Source organism: Ochotona curzoniae, unplaced genomic scaffold, assembly GCF_017591425.1.
Source record: "Ochotona curzoniae isolate NIBS_2020 unplaced genomic scaffold, NIBS_Ocur_1.0 contig_3819, whole genome shotgun sequence".
Classification (NCBI taxonomy): Eukaryota; Metazoa; Chordata; class Mammalia; order Lagomorpha; family Ochotonidae; genus Ochotona; species Ochotona curzoniae.
Window position 1 is genome coordinate 59,074,395 of NW_024466004.1, and position 18,516 is coordinate 59,092,910.

General features: G+C 45.0%; 1 long non-coding RNA gene across 1 annotated transcript in view; it reads right to left on the reverse strand.

The window, feature by feature from the left end:
* LOC121158827 overlaps positions 1-13,862 on the reverse strand; it is a 30,513-nt gene extending 16,651 nt beyond the window's left edge. The window contains exon 1 of the long non-coding RNA XR_005884220.1: positions 13,803-13,862. This is a non-coding gene — a long non-coding RNA (uncharacterized LOC121158827). The remainder of the gene's footprint in view (positions 1-13,802) is intronic.
* Between the last annotated feature and the right edge of the window lie 4,654 nt (positions 13,863-18,516).

The following is an 18,516-nucleotide window of genomic DNA, read 5'->3' on the forward strand; positions in this document are numbered from 1 at the left end:
CCACTGGCATCATTCTGGAACTCTTCGATTCCCCAGGTGTCCTCAGCCAAAGGCCTCTGCACCATTGTTCTCGCCTCCTCTGTGTCTTGTGCTCCTTTGCCACATCCTGAGGCCTCAGAGCTTTTCTTTTCTGATCTCATGCCCCAATCCAAGTTCACACCCATTATCTTGCCTGAACTCCACTTTCCACTGATTCAACTGATATTTTCTATAGTTTCTTGGAACATACCCTTCTCACGTAACTAGTCCAATGAATTCCTCATTCTAAGTCACAGCAGGGTCAAATTTTCCACTGCATACTGGCAAGTACCACCAGGCAAAGTCACAAAATCAAGCTAAAAGGAATCATTTAAGAAAAAAAAAACCTGGAAATTCCCAGTACAGCCTCAGTCTGCAACATTTTTTATCCATCTATCCCTCTACCTTAGTTCCTCTACTAGAATGTCCAACCTCCTTCTCCATTTCCCAAATCTTTCTAACCTCAGATGATGATGGCTCTACCTCCAACTTTGCTGTAAAGTTTCAGGATATTCCACATCTAGAATTTCTTCCTTCTCACACACAAATTTCACCTATCCTTTTCTCCCTTATGGTGATGGTGAAAATCATGTTGTGCCTGCCGGTCAGCATTCAGTTTTGCAAAACACCTTCTTAATTTTTTTCTCCCTATGCTTTTTAATGATTACCTTATTCTCAAAAATACAACTCTCTGGGGTCCCTTTCCTATTTGGAAAAGTTTCTCTGCAGATGTAACGCAGGTTCTAGAGGTAAGGTCATGCTGTATTTGGTGGATTTAAGTGCAATGATGAGTGTCTTTGTAAGAGAGGGGGGATTATACTGCTGTGTCTGCAAGACACGGGAAGCCACCAGAAGCCAGGAAAATGACAGGAACAGATTTTCTCTTGAGAAGGAACCAACCCTGATAACATTCTGACTTCCGGCCTCTACAACTGTGAGAACTTTTCTCTGTTGTTTTAAGCTATCCAGTTGGTGAGAACTTGTTCCAGCAGCCCCAGAAGATTAACACAATGGCTAACTCAACATTTACCAGGAGTTTACCCCTACCAACTCTCCATTGATCTTCATTTGTATATTCCTTTTTCCCTGTACCCCACCCCTCCACCAACCTCCTTCTCCATTCCCACTGAGAGCCCGGGGACGGGGGAGGGTGCTCTGGGGGAAGCCAGGGCTTCCACCACAACAACATGAGGAGCAGAGAAGGTGGTTGGCTTGCTTTGGGTGACCAAGATAGAGGATCTCAACACGTTTACATGCTTTACTCTGTCCCTTACAGCATGCCAAGCCTGGAGTGCAATAAAATAAGGCTAGAGTTTTTCAAGCACTGAGCCTCCTTGGTTCACAGTCATGGAAACACTAACCAGGGGCTTCTGGCACCTCAGAGGCATCTGGTATTGATTATTCCACCAGTCCTTCCACATCTCTCTCAACCACCTCAATTTGGTCTTCATGGAACAATCCTCAGCCACTAAGTGAAGAGCCTCCATCTCTTGACCATCTGAAATCAAGACTCCATTGAATAACCATCAAGCGGGGGGGGGGGGATCACAGGGTCAGCAACACTGACACAAAAGAAGGGCAAGGCATGCACACTATCTGTGCTTTGGCCCTTTTTTTTGCACACAAAATTAGAATCACTTAAACACATACGGACAACCAAAATCTGAATTCTGGGCCATGAGTCCAAGGCTCTGTCCATGTAGGGAACACAATGTACAGCTTACGTGAAGAAAATTTACTGTAGCTGCATCTTACTTGAGAAGTACTGAAATCCACATCTGAGACCTCCCAACTTGAAAGCTTGACCCACAACCAATGAGCACTTAAAAAGCACACAGTTCAGTGTAGTGTATGGCACATAACAAACTACACAAGGTGCACTTTCAGCTGATGAGAAGCTTGCCACTGAAAATAGACAGCGTTGATGCTGACACACACAAAAGTGGTGGCATGCGAACAAACTGGATAAATATAGAAAAAGGTGGCCTCCATGCCAGCAAGGGAGAAAATGACTTCTGTCAGGGTGGCTGGCCATCTCCCACTTCTAAGGTGATGGGGAGAAGACAGGAAAAATGCCAAAATCACAGATGGTGCATGGATAAAACAAGGGACAAAACCTTCACACTGCTTCCCAGGGCTCACAATGGCATTTCGAACAACAGTGAAGTAGCAGGTAGCTCCTCCCAGCTGCAGTGGTTGGTCTGCCTCCACAGGAAGCTTCTGATCACTCTCCAGCCCAGATCCATTAAACCTGGCATCCGTGTGGGAACTAGGCAGGGGAAGCCATTAATGAGGAATCACAGGGAGCTTTGCACAGGTAGCTGAAAAGGCTCTAAACGAATGCCTGACACACATGACCTGGTGGGCTGTTGTGTCTTTTGTTAGCGAAAGGATTCAAGCAGTCCCAACCGCAGAAAACATTTTCTAAAGTATCTTTTCAATCATCCTTGCAAAAGACATACCAACAGAGACTGTCACTGAGCTGTCACATTAAATCGTTACTTGGTAGGATCTTAAGCTTGAGACAGGAGCCTCCTCCAAGCCCAGGGGATTCTTCAGATGATGATAATGCAAAGTGAATAGAACGAATGCATGGGGAGGAAGGCACTCCCACCACCAAGGCAGGGTTAGGGATGGCTGAGGAACTCAGCTGAATGCTTCTTTCAGAAGTCTGGAAATGGCAGATATCTAAGGAGTAAGAGCACCTACTTTCTCTTTCAACACCAAAGTTCTACTGGGCTTCTCTCGCCTGTCTCCTCCTTCACTATTGTACTCATCCAGTCTACTTCAGATTCTTTGAAACATTCTGCATTTTCTGCAATCTTGGATGTTGTTCTGCACTATTGGTAGCCTCCAATGATGTATTTATAGTTAAAATTTTGTTGGTGAAAACCTGATGGCAGAAGATGAAGAAGTAACTTATTTCCTTGGTCACTCCAAACTTTTAACCAAAAGCACAACGTGCTGGGGGGCAAAAAGGTCTTTGAATAGACCATTCACAAAACACAAATGGTAGCTCCTAGAATAGTCTACTGTAGCAATCAAACTTAAACCATGTGCATCGCTGAAAAATAAACCTAGTGCTCCCAGAAAATTACAGAAGCTCAATGTCCAGCAATATGCCAGCCTAGTATCGATGCTGCCCAGGTCCCAAGGTCTAGTACCCCGACCCCAGGGTCTGGCTAATTAAATATCTACCAAATATCTACTGTGTGTCTGTCCTATAGGTGGAAAGATAAAGGGAAGGGCAAGGGAACAAAAAATACTACTGCAAACAAAAGACCAACAATTTCATGAGAAGACACAATCCATATATTGGGATTTCTAGGAGACCTGGATTCTAGTCTAACTAAATTAGGCAACCATTTAAAAATTTCTTTTATCTTTAGATAAAGGTATTTAACTTACAAGGCAAGGTATCATTTATTAGGAAGCAACTGAGAGATACAAATGTTCACGTAATGAGGAGACTGGTGGAAACCTTGCCAAAGATGGTACTCCTGTCAGGCTCCCACACATGAACAGAACTGTGAAGGAAAAAAAGCATTGGGCTAGAACACATATTCCATATTAATGAGATAGCAGATGGATATCTGGCTAATTAAGTCTTAGTGGATTAGTAAATGAGGTGAGCCAAGTTGACTGAGCAAGAATGGGAGACCGTGTAAGTTCAGGCTATGGAATCTAGACTTGGTATTATTATTCAAAGGGCTCTTTGCCAAGGGATAAAGGAAAAGAACTAATATCTATGATCAACTGCCTATCCATTCTTCCATGGGTCAACAACTTCTCACTCAGTCTAGAAAGTATGGGAGTAAAATAACATTATTTGCAAATCAATGGTAGGATATAAAGATATGGCAAATCACAAAAGCATGAAGCAGGTGAATTAGCCACAAAGAACAGCCACAGAATGACATTTTCAAGTAGGAGACAATGATAGAAGATCTAAAACAACAGACTGTTGGAGTTCATAGAGAATTCACCTCTAGAGTTTACCAATGAGGTACATGTTTTTCAATAAAGTGTCATGTTTATTGAGATATGAGAAAATAAACTGGACAATAAACAATGACCTCCAAACTCAGAAAGCAACAAGAAAACCCATTAATAAAAATTATTTGTTCAAGTATCTTTGTAGGTCCCTAGTTATAAGCAACACATCACATCATTTTTGGAATAAAATGAAAGCAAAATTGAAATAAAGATAACACTTCACACTATTTGAAGTTATTACTGCATCCATTTGTATGGAGATAAAAGAATTTGTGGGTATTTATTTACCTCTTCAGCAGAATGTAAATGGGATAGGATTTCACAGAAGCATGGACTCAGTCACTTTTTCTGGGCATTAAGTGAAGAAAGGATTGGGAAAAGTGCCTTGGGCTTTGTTGTGGGAAAGGAGATCTGGCTCATTTCTAATTTTCCATTAAAGCCCTACTTTTCAATATAAAGCAGATGGAATTCTTACACAACTCAAAGAAAAAAAAAAAAAACCTACTATTTCTGGGTGCCCCGAAGATGGAAGATCTAAAAATGTACTCATCAGATAAAATCCCAGCAGCATAGTGCAGAGGATCAGGTACTTGCCAATCGCTGATACCCAAGCAAGAAGGCTTTTCTGTGACAGTTTTGTGCTTTCTGGGCTCTGCTCAGGTTGTGGCTCCCTTTGAGTCTGACTGGCGACTTCAGCCACCTTTTCATGAGCTCCCACCATCAGACCTCAGGCTCCCTGTGCTTGTTGCATTCCTTATCTTCCGGAAGCTGCCTCTCAACCATTCCATATTCACCGCAGGTTTCATACACAGAAAGGATTTCAACATGTGAATCAGAACAAGGCCTAGGAACATGCATTCTTCAAGATTCCCAAAATACTAACGCACACAGCCTTAAAGCTTTTTTCTCATCATGAGCTAAATAAGCCCTAAGTCAACAGATGAGGAAGTCTTTAAAAAGTTCATGGAAAATGCACATTAGGAAACAAAAACAAAAACAAAAAAAACTATGCATGGCTTGTACTATAACTGGACAGCCTGAGTACAGCTCCCAGCTGCTGCTTACTCACCTGTGTACCCCTGGCTGAGTCACTTGCTCTCTGCTCATCTTCTAAATACTGATATACTGATAAACACTAAATACAGCACTGTGTGTGGTGTTAACAAATCAGCCAACAACAAGTAAGATACAGTTTGTAAGAAAGTGGCAATGGCCACAAAGGGAAGAAGGGTGAGGGTAGGATGGTAGCCAAGCACTATGGGAGCCCAGAGGCAGAAGGGAGGGCGCACTGCCAGGGGGCCAGTCTCTAGTAGTCATCAAAAAGCATGAGGCTGCACAACAGGGAATATGTGCCTTGGTTTCTCCCAACATATGCATGGGAGGAACTGCAAAAGTGAATGCCAGCAGGCAGGGAATAAGGAGTCACCACGCTGGAGGAAGAGCAGGGATGAGTTTAGCAGTCACAGGCATCAAGCTTCTCCCTGAGCCTCATCTCCCCATCAGACAAATGAGGATACTAACTCCTGCTTCACAGAGTTGTCAGGAGTGAGGAAATGACCATGCGTGGAAGCCCTGAACACATTCCCCATGGGTTACCATTTCTCTGATGTACTCAGAGAGGGCTGATAGCTTTCTCACACTCTGAGAGGGAGGGAAAGCAAAGCTGTGGTCCCCCCAAAAAGTTTTTCTCAACACAAAGCAGCAATGGTGAAAGCTTTCTCATAGTGCATGCTGTTTCCTCCCAAACATTACAGCTAATGAGGATATCACGCACACCGGTACAGCTGGAGGCCAAGGGTTCGTGAGGGCAGAAGAAGTGATGATCTCGCCTTCCTAAAAAATACCCAAGAAGACCCGAGTTGCAGTTCACTTCCCATATGAGGAGTGAAGCCGGCCATTCTAGCAGCAAGCTGAGGGCCACAGGACCGCGCTCTCTTCCAGAGATCACAACTCCAAGACTTACAAACATTGTCAAGGTTTCACAAGTTAGTGTTACCTTTTCTTCCCACGTTCTTATTAGTCCATCAATCCAGTTCAATTCATATCCTTCTAGGATTACTGCCTTTTAATCAAGTCCAGAATGTCACTTACTCCTCAGCTGTCTATAACACATGTCATCCAAATCCATTCAGAAGATATAATTCAGGCTACTTACGTGTTTTAGGAGCTAAAAATTAGATTTGTTCTACTCAAAACACTTGAAATAATTACATCCCTCTAAATAACTCAAAGCACTCTTTTTTCTTCATAGGAGCCAACTCATAACCCCAGGGTGGATTTTTTTTTTTTTTTTTTTTTTGCTGTGGGGTTCACTCTATCTTTGGAAAGTCATGATGACATTCTGAAGTCAAACTCGAGATATTTATATTGCTAATTGGTGAAAATTTGGGGTTTCTTACTAAAACAGGAAAACCCTCTGGTAAAGCTTCAGCATGCTGTTATGATTTTGACTAAAAATGCTATTCTCAACCATATCATGCAAACAAATTTCCCACCTTTCCAATAATTCTTGTGCCAATGCTGACAATCATACAAATCTCTTTCTAAAACACTGCAGATTTCCTTATAAGTGCATAATACATTTTCATCTTCTTTTCCCTAACCAATGTATGAGAGATACTCATCAAAAAATTTATGAAGAGGGGAATTAAAAAATAATTCTATTTCAGCAGCACACATTAAAAAAGGAAACCTGTCTAGTTTTTTCATAAACTTACTGAAGACCCTTCACTATACGTGTCGCTATGAGGACATATTCATGCATATACGTACACAAACACATGCTTGTACACATACATGCCAACAACAGCAGCAAACACCCAACCTTTCCTATGTGTGAATACTGTTGTAGTCTTTCATACTTATTAACTCACTGAATCCTCACAATGGTTTCTGTCCTATGAACTAAAAATGAAGACAGGGGGGTACACAGAGATGAACTGTCTTGGCCCAACAGCTAAAAAGGGATCAAACCTGTTCCTTGTCCTAAACCCCATCTCTGCTTTGGGTGAAAGGATCCAAGCCTGATGACTTTGACACCTTGGACAAGTTACTTAAACCCCTCTCTGGATTTCATTTTCCCTCCTCGCAAGGATAATGAATGTATGAACTACCTGATCTCCAAGTCTCTGGGCTCCATGACCTGTGTCCTTTCAGACTCCACAACAGTGTCCTTCATGGGATGAATGTTCTATGGGGTCTAACACCTGTTTCTGCCTGGACCTGGGAGCGTGGGACTTACAGGATTCTATCCCTCTATTCCTCTGATGTTGCTCTGGCCAGGTTCTGAGATCTTTGGTTCTAAGTTCAATTGTACTTCTCATTCTTTATCTTTGCTGACTCCGCTGGCTACTGACCACCCCCCCTGGGGCCCACCCAATATTCTGTCTTCCCCTCTGCTACTCAGGACCAGGGCTCAGTCTTGTCCCTATGTACCCTGTACAGCTGCTTCCGTCACCTCACCCACATCCATGGCTGCACAGGTTTTCTAACTGGCTGTCAACAGATCAATGTTGGGGACTACCTGTCTTTCTTCATCCCAATCCTACCTAGTCAACAGCCGGGAGAAGCTTCCCCTGCAATTCCAAAGAGCTATTGTCTATTACTCATCTCTATGTCGCCACCTACTTTCCCAAAGCCAGGTACCTGCCTCCACCCCCAAGTCCTGCCTCATCCTCACTCTATCATTTTTGTTCCATTTCTACCTCTGTCCCTCCCATTGAGATCCTCACCCTCAGTTAAGGCCCTTCTGAGTTTGCATCACTGCCATCCCTGCATCACTCCTGCCTGCCTTTGGTCAAAGGCCCACACTGTGGCCAGCGATCTTTACAAAAACACAGATCCACCAAGGCCACACCTCCACTTACACCTCTTAAATGGTGCTCAGGATAAAGAACTCACAAGAATCTTATCAACTGTCTTTTCCCTTGCCCATCTCTCAGCCACCCCTCTTGGCCCTGCACTTAGGAGCACTTTCCCAAAGGTCAGTACATTGACCCCAAGAGCTGTGCTCACTGGGGCAGTGGCCTTCCCACAATCCTCAGCACACCCCTTCCAGCTGCTCCTCTGGTCTGCCCCTCCTTTCCTATCCCTGCTGGGCTGAAGCTTCTCTTTGGTGCTCTGGTGCTTCCTGAGACCTGCCTGCCCAGGATCACAGCATCTGTAACAGTGGCCAGAGATGTCCTCATTTCTCAGCCAAACTAACAGATAAGCTCCTTAGGGGTGGAGAAGCAGAACCACACCTCTTTGTGCCCCTGAAGCTACTAGCTCAATATCTAGCAGATGGTAAGTGCGATGGATGAATACAGCTGAATGAGCACATTTATGTAGACAACTCAGAAGTTTACACAGACTTTCGTATGGACCAGAGGAAAAACTTGGCTTAAAAAAAAGACTCATATTATTATACTATATAGTATACATAAAATATGTTATGTATAACAATACATATATATACTAGTACATATAATATGTTATATGTAATAAAATTATTGCCAGGATCAGTATGATATGCTTTCCCACTTTAAAATTTAGATTTTGTTCTGGGCCCGGCGGCGTGGCCTAGCAGCTAAAAGTCCTCGCCTTGAACACACCGGGATCCCATATGGGCGCTGGTTCTAATCCCGGCAGCTCCACTTCCCATCCAGCTCCCTGTTTGTGACCTGGGAATGGAGTCGAGGACGGCCCAAAGCTTTGGGACCCTGCAACGGTCTGGGATACCCGGAAGAAGTTCCTGGCTCCTGGCTTTGGATCGGCATAGCATCGGCCGTTGCACTCACTTGGGGAGTGAATCATCGGACGGAAGATTTTCCTCTCCGTCTCTCCTCCTCTCTGTATATGTGACTTTCCAGTAAATAAACAAATCTTTAAAAAATAAATAAATAAATAGATAAAATTTCTATTTCGTTTTGTTTTGTTTCCCAGAGCGATAATAGATAATGGTCTCAACAGGATGGATGGGCATTTCGGTATTTTAATTCAGACATAAATTTATTTCTCTTCAACAAGAAGCCTCAATTTCCAAAACATTTTTCCCTCACCTCTTACGGCATAAGAATATAATTAGTATCATCATTATATCCACATGTAGTATTTGGAATATTGCCTAGTGACTGAGGGCAAGGATAGTGGAGCCCAATTATCTGGGCCTGGATTCTGATTGTGCTGCTTAGAAGGATCTTAGATTACGTACTTAACATACTGCTGAAAGTTGTTTAAGTTCCCCATCTGTAAAATGACTATAGGTAAAATCACTTCCAATCATTATTGTTGAGATTGCAGCTTTTATATGGTCCCTAGCACAGAGTAAGTGTTCAGCAAATGCCAGTGACTATTTGCCATTTCTAATTGCTCTACTACACAGTGAGCTCCTGAAGAACAAGCAAAGCCGAGGCATTCATTTCTACCACCCCAGCTGCCCCTGTGTCTTGTACAAAAAGCACACTAGGCTAATGTTTGTAGAACAGATGAATACAATGAAGTGTTTCTAGAAAAACGGGTATTATTGATTATGGGGACTTACGAGCAGAGCTACTCCAACAAGCTCGAAGCCTGTGAAGAATTGGGTCTATCCAGGATGCTGGCAGCTCCCCTGCTCCTTGAAGTATTCCATGGAATTTGAAGAGTGCAAAGACATCAAGAGTCCAGAAAGCCAAGTGGGAGAGAAGAGGAGGGCTGACTGAGCCTCCAACCTTTTTGTTAAGCTGCAACGCTGTGGGGCAAGGAGTTTCACCTCTGCGTCATTTCTTTTTCCAGTACAAGGATGGGGAATCTGTGTCCTGCCAAGAGTCATCTGAACATCGACCACATCATTCACAGGCCATACAAAGTTATCAACTTGCAATTTAGCCTGTGTAGTTGCAATAAATTTTGCGTTCCTCCTGCAGTTACCATGGCATGGCCTTAAACAGCCCGTGGACCAGATGTTCCGCATCCTTGGAAGAGAAAGCAAAGCTGTGTGATTTCACATTACCCTCCTAGCTAGATTGGAAATCTACATAATCTTCAGATTTAAATAACGAGGCTGAGAAAGGTGGTTCTGGAGTGAAAGAGCCACACCAAAGTCAACAAAGGAAGCATCAGATGATGATGCCATAATCAGTTGCTGAGTAGGAACTGGCCCCTTCAAACAATGCAAAGAGCAAGATTTTGGCAACATGCTTAGGATGAGAAAATCTGAACCTATAAAACCAAAAAAAAAAAAGAAAAAAGCAATAATGGTGTCAGCTCTTTGTTTCCATTTAATTCCCTCCAGTCTATAAGCTTCTTTTTAAAAAGCAGTTATTAATTTAATTCAAAGTCAGAGAGAGGGAAAGACAGAGAGAGGTCTTCCATCTGCTGGTTCACTCCCACATGGCCACAAATGCTGCATCAGGCTGAACACAACAGTCAAGAGCTTCATCCGGTCTGCCACATGAGTAGTAGGGGCCCAAACATTCAGGCCATCCTCCATTGCTTTTGCCATCATTAGCAGGGAGTAGCAAGGACTTAACAGGCACTTTTATGGGATGCCAATGTCACAGGCAATGGCTTTACCTGCTACAATACCAAATCCCCATTAGTTTCCTGAGAACACTGAATGTGCCTGGTTAAGTGCCCAGTATTTGGTAAAACAATTGAACAAAAATATATTTCTTCTTTTTTTTTTTTCTGGGTGCATGCCTAAACTGCATTTCCCAAACTCCTTTGCAACTAAATGTGGCCACATAATTTGCCCTAATTTAAAGAATGTGAGTGGAAATAATGAGCATTGTTCCCAGGTCAAACATTTTATTATTTTAATTTATTCATTTTTATTGGAAAGGCAGATTTACAGAAAGTAGGAGAGGCTGGGAAAAAGATCTTCCATCCACTGGTTCACTCTCCAGGTGGCTGCAACAGCTGGAGCTGAGCTGATCTGAAGCCAGCATTCTTCTGGGTCTCCCCCATGCGGTGCAGGGTCCCAAGACTTTGGGCCATCCTCAACTGCTTTCCCAGGCACAAGCAGGGAGCTGGATGTGAAGTGGAGAGCTGGGACATGAACAAGTGCCCATCTGGGATCCTGGTGCTTGCAAGGTAAGGATGTAGCTACTGAGCCACTGTGCCGCCAGGCCCCAGGCCAAGCATTTTAAAAGCAGGTATAGTCTCTTTCCAGTCTTTCTCCTCCTCTATCAACCAAAACAGGTTATAACGACTTAGTGCTGTTACAAGATAGTTATGGGATCTAGAATCACTGCATTCACACATTCACACAAACCACACACCGCCCAGAAATATTTTGTTTGGAATATTACATGAACCAGAATAAACATCTTTCCCTTTCTTGCAACTTTTTTTTTTTGCAACTTTTCATATTTACAGACCTGTCTGCCACTGTTGCTAACATTAGTGCTAACATTAGCCTGGTTAAAACAGACACTGAGTGCATACCAAGTAACCATATTTGCTCTTTTTTTCAAACACTGAATTCCTATGAAGGTAAAATTCAATCATAAGCAACACAAGATCAGATTCTCTTGTTCAATATATTAGCTGGAAAAAGACAAAGGTTAAATGTAAGGCCTTCTGTTACAATTTGAAAACAAATTTGGGAGAAAAGCGATTTTTTTTTTTTGGAAGGGAGAAGATAGAGAAGCCTTCATAGAAGAAATGACATTTGAGATGGGCCTCAAAGGTTCAACAGGATTTTCAAGCAAGTCAGATGGAGTAGGCGACTCCAGACCTGGGAGAGAATGCATATTTATTCACATTCAACCATGTCATTACTGGTAAGTTGGCCAACAGAGTATAAGTTTATGGTGCACTGACTTTCCTTCTTGGTTCTGGCACCAAATAACCCTTTGTACAATACACTCATTAGTTCTATCCTTCATTTTTTCCATGATGAAATCTTAGAAGGAAAAGAAGCAAATGTATAATAAATCACAACATTCTTTCCTAATAAATTCTTTAAGAGCAAACTTGACGGAACTCAGAAGAGTTAGGGAGCTACACTTTTGGGAATCAATGGGTCTCATCAAAGTGTTGATACCATCGATTAAGAGTGCAAGTGCCCGGTTGGCTCACAGAATGGAACACCAGGAGCCCTATACGGGCATGAACATTTCCTCTTTAAGAAGAATATCAGATGCTTAGGGTAGACATCCTCTGTTCATAGCCAAGTGCTCACAAGGCCTCAGGTAGTGAAACCACTTCCTATCAAAGCCTGTGAGTTCCTTCATCAGAAAGCATGGTACCCACTGGGCAGGAGAGAGAGAAAGATGCAAAGAATGGAAAGAATGGCAGTAGCTTGGGTGGTGTGAGGAAGGATGTGGGTGTCTGAAAGCTGAGGTGAAACAGGCATGAAACCAATCCTATGTTTTGATGTCTCTGGGCACTTACTTAAATCAAAGGGTAAAACATCCCTGGGCAGACAAGATTTTATTTCCAAAGATCAGCACAGTGGCTTGAGACAGGAGAGAAGAAGCAAGTCAACTTGTCCATACCAATTTCATTGACTCAGAAACAACAAATTCTAACCCCAACACCAAATATCTGCCCCCCACAGGCCTGAGTATCCCACAAAGGAGGCGGGGTGGGGTGGAGCACCTAATAAGGTAGAGCAACTTTCAGAAGGCTGGAGTAACTGTCCCCTTACATCTGAGAAATCCTGCAGTTGCCACTCAACACTATGGACACAGCAAAATGCCTGCACCTGCCAGCCCACATCCGGCTGGGGGGTGGTGGTGGCTCACAATTTTTGATAAAGGAGGATAGAAACACACTGAGAGGATATGGGTTGCTTCCTAGACAAGAAAGGAAATCCCTGGCAAAGACAAATAAGAAACACCATGCCTCCCCTTGGGTACTTGGGAATGTGTCTCCTCACACTGAAAAGGCTCTTTGTGCCACACACACACACACACACACACACACACACACACACACGGCTGGACCGGGTGATTTATTGGGGGAGGGGAGAAGGGGAAGCCAGAAGGGTGATTTTATTATCCCTCTTCCAGGGGAGTTCCAACAAGTCCTCTCCTGGGGCTGGTGGCCTTTTTCTCAGGCCCAGTCCCCTCCTGCTAGCCGCAGAGATAAGAGGGGAGGGGACCAAACAAAAACAGCAACAAACCAGGGAAGTCGGGAGGAAATGCAGCTTGGGAGCTGGGAGGGGGAGGAGAAAGAAGATCCAGGGAGCAGCAGGGGTGGGGGCCAGAGCCCTGGAGGCGAGGTCCCCCGCACCAGAGAAGCGGGAAGGCGGCGGTGATGGCACAGGCAGAGCGAAGGGGAGGATGGTGGAGAGCAGGGAGCTGCCAGGAACAGGCAGAGGATGCAAGCGGGGGAAGGCGACGGCCCCGAGGGCGGGGATCGTGAGGTGGAGTGGGGCAGGGGCGAGTGGGGAGGGAGGCGGCACTGAGCATCAATTATTAAGTGATTACATCATCTCCGACATTAAACAACACACACACACACACATACAGAGCCGGGTTCCCGCTGGGGGCCCCCAGAAAAGAGGGCGGGGGCGGAGTCTGGGCCAGCCTCGCCCCCAGGTCAATTCCGATTTTCACGCGGCGCCTGCTTGCGGGACGAGGACAGGGCCCAATCCCCACGCTGCCTGTGGGGCCGCGCCCCACCAGAGGTGTCCTCGCTCGGCCGCGGGAAGAAGCCCCCTCCACAATCCGCGCGCACGGCTGCCCGGCAGGGCCCCCCGGAGGCAGTGGGTGGCCGCGGGCCCAGAAGCCCCCGGCCCCGCGGCGGGGGCGGCTGCGTAGGGGCGCGGGCGGCCCCGCAGCATCCGTGGTCCTCGCGCCGCATCTGCAGCGGCTTACCTGCGCGGCGCCAGGCACCGGAGCCCATTCACATGGTCCTCTCCTTGCTGTGGTCGGGCGCGGCTGCGGCGGCTCCGGCAGCTGCCGGGTGGGCCCTGGAGAGTGCCGAGGGGGCGGCGCCGGGTAGGGTGAAGGAGGGCGCAGTGGGAAGGAGGGGGTCCCCGGCCCGGCGGCACGATCCCTCTGTGGTGCGGGCGGCGGCCGCCGGGCGGTGCGGCGCGGGCGGTGGCTTTGTGTGCGTCCGGAGAGTCCTCGGCGTGCAGGAAGAAGCGCCGCACCCGGGCCAGCTGCTGCTGCGGACGCGCGGCTCCAAGCGCAGCCTCGCCCCTGCTCCTGCGACCGGCCGGCGGGCGGGTGTCGGCCGGGCCTTCAGCTGGCCGCGACCCCTCCTCCTCTCCCGCGGCAGCCCCCTCCCCGCCGGCTGAGCTCCTGACAGATGGCGCAACTGCAAAGACGCGCCGCCGCCGCGGCTGCTCGCAGCGACTCCCGCGGATACTCGGGCCCTCCAGCTCCTGAGGAGAGCGAGCAGGGGGGGCGGGGAAGCCCCGAGAGTGGCAGGCCGCGCGGCCCTATCAGAAGGTCCCTTGGGAGCTGCGCGCCTCCGCCATTGGTGTGGGAGGCGGGGGCGGGACGGCCCTGGGTGGGGCCGCCCATGGGGTTGAGCGTTACTGTGGCAGCGGCATCCCGGCTGGCGTGCCGAGTAGGGGTGCTGGAGGGTGCGCGGGAGGAGGTGCGGGTGTGTTTTAAAGACTGAGGAGCTGTGAGCTGGGGGAAGATTAGGGAGGGACAGCGGCGGTAGGACTCGCGGCTTCTCCTTTGCGGAGGATCGCAGGTACTACTACAGAGGGGTACCTGACACTCCTCTGAGATCCCGGCAGCCAGCGGCGGAAAAGCCTTGCCCGATGAAGGTGCGGGGTTAGAGGCTGGGGTTGCGAGGTAAGAAGAAAAAGCATTCAGGCTGGCGACTACAGCCTTTCCTCGGATCAACCTGGAAAAGCTCAAGAGAGTCCTGGAAACGCGCCAGGAACCGCACGAAGAGGAGGAGACGAAATTCGGGTTCTGTTGCGGGTCCCCTGTTTTCTTGGACACGCATCATTCCCATTTCGAGCCAAAGTCTGGAGCGAGTGTTGCTTAGATGAGGGCTGGCGGCCGCCAGGGAACGGGAAATCACAGGGTAGAGCTTGCTTTGTACATTTGCACCAAACCATGTTTCCCTATAGCCGTGGGTTGTCGTTGGTTTCTCATGACTTAGAAACCTCTCATGGTTTCTTTTCTTTTCTCTCCCCACCCCCCTCCACTGAGTCGGGGCGTCTGCTCAGATTTTTCTTGATGAAATAATAGGCGGGTTCGTGTACAGTTGGGAGTGCATCAGTCTTTATTTCCTATCCAGCTTTTTCTATGGCAGGATGTCATTTCATAAAAAGAAACACGTTGGCTTCCTGATTTTCTTTATAGGTAATTCCTGTTTACTGAAAGTTTTGCCTTAAGGCGTGCTCAGAATTATTCTCCGTAATGATTTTGGCAAGAGCCTCACATCCTATTCCCTCTTAACCAATCACGTGTTCTAAGAAATGGAGTGAATCAGCTCCTATGTCTGCTCAAAATCTATAATGTTTTCCTGCCCACTACTTTCCTACTTAGCTTTCTTTAAAATACACCAGTCATTTTTGCTGATTGCTTTTTTCTTTACAGAACCTTCCTGAAATGCTTGCTAACATTTATTATACTATTCCCATGAATGTGTGTGAGGAGACTGAGGACAAAGTGGTGTAACTAAATGACAGGACAAAAAGTGTTGAACTTCTTTCTTTCTCCTGAACAAACAGAAACCCTGTTTTAGTTGTGTGCTTGTTCATGCTACTGCCCCAAGAAGTGGGAGTAGGATCTTTGCATATGATAGAACACCAACTTATCTTTAGTCAAGCATTGCGTATCTCGAGGAAGAGGCTGTTCCTCCTTAGTGCTGACCTGTCGTGGAGTTCCCTGTTTGGTGTGGGGTGGAGAGAGAGAGACAGTTGTCCAGACCAGTGTTTTTGGTACACAGATTGCTGAACCTCATTGCCAGAGGTTCTGATTTAATGGAAGTGAACTGAGGACTATGATTTTGATGTGTAGCAAGTTCTCAGGTCTCCTAGTGCTGCTGAGCTGGTACCATACCTTGAGAACCACTGGTCTGGAGCTGGGCTGTCCAGTGCAGTGGCCATTACCTGCACATGGCCATTGTGTACCCACCTTGCATTTCCATGCTCGAAATGTCTCCAGTGCAGAGTTAGATGGCAACCCATGTAAAACAAAAACAAAACAAAAGTTGGATTTTGAAGACTTACATTTAGAAAGAGAACTAAAAGCATCCAGTGTTTGGCGTGCTAGGTGAAACCACAGTCTGTAGCACTGGCATTCCTTATTAGCCAATTACTCTTCTGATCTGCTCCCTACTAATGCACCTGGGAAAGCAACAACAAATCATTCAAATCCTTGGGACCCTGCACCCAGGTGGGAGACCTAGATGAAAACTGCTGGCTTCTGCCTGACCTAGTCCTGGATCTTGTAGGCCAGTTTGGGCAATGAACCCACAAATGGAACATTTCTCCCCATCTCTCATTCTCTCTCTCTCTCTCTCTCTCTCTCTCTCTCTCTATATATATATATATATATATATAAGCGCTAACATCACCTATTTCTTTTACTTTATAAATGACATTTGTGGTTTACATTATAGTTCTATGGGATAGCACTGATCTACAATTGTTGCTAACTCCATCACCACTATGTGCTGTTGAGAACACCTTGGTAAGTCTTGTCACTTGTTCTCTCTCTGAATATTTGTGTTCTCTCTGTAAGGAAACAGATAAACTGGTCAGACGTATCTCTGAAAAGAGCGTATGCATACCTCCCTTCTTTTAAAAGATAAATCACAGTATATTCTCGCACACACACACAAAACAACTGTCTTGAGATATAGCCCTCTTTGGAATTCTGTGTTCAGTCCAACCCACATTACGTGGAACATGGAGTCAGTGGACTAAGTCATCTTACTGTTTATGGCTCCTTCAAAAGGAGTCACTTTTCAGTGCTTGCCACTCTAATAGCTTCTTGATCTAATTAGTGAACAAAAAGAAGAAACGGTGCGATTAAAAATGACAACCTGCTCCCATGGAAGGTTTTATCCTGCTTTTTGTAATTCTTTTCTTACCTACCTATTTTTTTATCTTATACTTTATGCTTGTCTTAAATGTAGCTTTAAATGGATTTGGCTTCCTCAGGAGAATTTGCTAATGATCTGAGCAAATGTATGGAGTGCTGCAGAAGATTTGGATACTATTTCCCCCTTTTGATCTGTTCTGCAGATCTCTGCAAAGAATTCAATTAAAGACTCATGACACTGTCCCTGGCTTACTCAAAATAAGTCATATTGTACTTCACAACCCCCAATTTTGTTTCCTTCTTTTCTTATAGGCAACTGCTATTTACGAGTCAGAATGTGGATGTTGCTCTAGAATGTGTTTGATTGAATTGTTAGTGCTTATTATAATTCTACTTCTTTCACATGAAATTTTCTATCCTGATTTTTTTGTTTTGTCTCATCAAGATTTCTTTATATTGTTGCTTCTAAAGTAATATTCTTAGCTTTAATTTTATGGAAGTACTTTCATGTCTTATTACTTCTTTTTTGTTTTAGTTCTCTTTTAACCATCACTTCAGTGGCAACAATTTGGCAGGGTAAAAACTCTTGATACATAGCTCTTACAAATCAACAAGAAAATAATGCTGAGCTCTCTCACTGAGAAATGAAAGTAAAGGAAATGCATCCTCAAATGACCATGGAACATAAGAGGAAATTTCTCTTCACTTAGAACCCAAGCAATGTAAGAATGGTTTGCTTTAACTAGCTAATTGGCTGAAAGAATGCAGGAAGGAGAGAACCCACTCACTCCTGGTTAGAATGTTAATCTGCACATCAGTTCTGAAGTTCTGCTTAACAGCACTTGAAAAAAGTCTATAGAAGTTTATCCCTTTGACAATAGCAAGTTGCTTCTGGAAAAGCTCTGAGCAAGTGTTCAAAGTTAAAGATCATACAGGAGAAGTTATGCATTGTTTGTAACAGTGAAACATTGGGAAAAGCCCATAAATAAAGGATTTGGTATGTTAAATATGTTCTCTATATGACAGAACACTGTGTAGCTGTATCTATGTTAAATGATGCCACTTATTGTCACAGAAATGCCTTCACAATAAATGAAAAGACTCAACAATGGATTGGTATGTTTGTGTAAATACAAGTTTATGTCTGGTGGTAAGTGCGTACATATCTAAACATGAGTATATATTCCTATTATTTTAAACCTATCTACATATGCGACTTTTCATAGAAAAATATACACATACAAAAATATTTATAGTTATTTTCTGCAAGTTGATGAGTTATAGGTCACACTTTTTAAAAATCTTTTTCTTGATTTTCTTGACATTTTCATTGGGCATTTATTATGTTATCAGAAGAAACAAAAGACATGATGTTAAGCTTGTTCCTTGCTTTGCTTCCTTAGTTTTCCCCTTTCTCTTCTTTCCCCTTCTTCTTCACTTTTGTTCCTTTTGAAGAAACATTGTCCCAGGATGGTATTCAGGAGCCAGGAGAGAGACCAGGAAGGAGGAAAAGCTCCCGCCCACATCCATCTTCTTCTTCTAGCTTCTGGTGGATTTCCTGGGAGTGGGA